Consider the following 1,345-nt stretch of genomic DNA (forward strand, 5'->3'; position numbering starts at 1 on the left):
AAACAACATTAAACCATCTGCTCCCATACATACATGAGACCTCTCATGTCTTTACTTTTAGTCTTGTTGTTCTTTTGTAGATCTTGTCCTCCTTCCTCCTTATGTGTGGCTCAGGTGGTACAGCGGGTCGGTCATGATCAGAAGGTCAGTAGTTCGATTCCACCCTGTAGCCTGTGTCATGGTGGTCGTGTCCTTGGGCAACACACTTCACCACCGGCCTGGTGTGAATGAATGGACTGTTGAGGTGGTGGTCGGAGGGCAGGATGGCAGCCAGGCCTCTGCCAGTCTGCCCCGGGGCAGCTGTGGCTACAACCGGAGCGACCACCACCGGATGAATGTGTGTGGATGAACAACCGACAGTGTGAAGCGTCTTTGAGTTACTCCTCGAGTTAGAAAAGTGCTGTTTAAATCCAATCAATTATTCATTATTATTGTTCATCTGTATGCAGCAGCTGCAACATGAACATTTATATTTATATCCTGCCTTCAGTTACTTGCAGAACTTTCAACCAGTTCTCAGGTGTTACTGATAAAGGTAAAGGCTCCACAGATACAGATACTTAACTACAAGCATTCATTTGGTTTTATACCCAAAGTGGCGCCTCGACCGACTCACAGGTTGTTTCAAAGCTAAGTCCAAGAGAGCAGACGGGTCAGAAGAGCCACGCTATCACTGCTGAGGCCTCATTCAGGGGTTTTAAACGATGACAAACAATGTAGACGCTCCGAAAAAGTCCAAGACGTCCTGGTGTCAGCTCACCGTGTTGATAGCATTAAGCTAATGTAACTCCGCTGACAGCTAGCTGAGTGACAGTCGGCAACATTCAGAGCAAACGCTAACGAGGTTAGCTTGGTTAGCATCTTTTATACAAGCTAACATTAACGGTAGGTGTCGGTCTGAAGGTAGAGCGGCCAAGAAAACATCATACAGATCTATTACATCGTTCTGTGATGTGCAGGTTGGTTACGGTGATAGAAGCATCCGTTTTTACTGTCACACTGTATTTCTTCTTTATTTTACGGCACATCTGTTTTTTCCTGCACATTAACGTGGTTCTTCTACGATTTGCACGTTATATTTCCATAACTGTGACGCGTGAGCTGCTGGACACCCTGGATGATCTAAACGCTGGGTTCTCTGGTCACTTGTGGGTTCTCGGTTGTGTCGAGGAGAACTTTCTTCTTTCTTTCTTTCTTTCTTCTCAACAGAAACAATCATCGGTACCCTGGAGGTGGTTCTGGTTTCTGATCATCCACCAGAGAAAACTTGACAAAGTGCATTCTGGGTAAACGTTCCAGGCTCATGTGTGATGGTGGTTGGTGAGAACACGTTATTAAAGGATGG

This window comes from Stegastes partitus, unplaced genomic scaffold (genome assembly GCF_000690725.1).
Source record: "Stegastes partitus isolate 25-593 unplaced genomic scaffold, Stegastes_partitus-1.0.2 Scaffold1267, whole genome shotgun sequence".
NCBI classification, from domain to species: Eukaryota; Metazoa; Chordata; class Actinopteri; family Pomacentridae; genus Stegastes; species Stegastes partitus.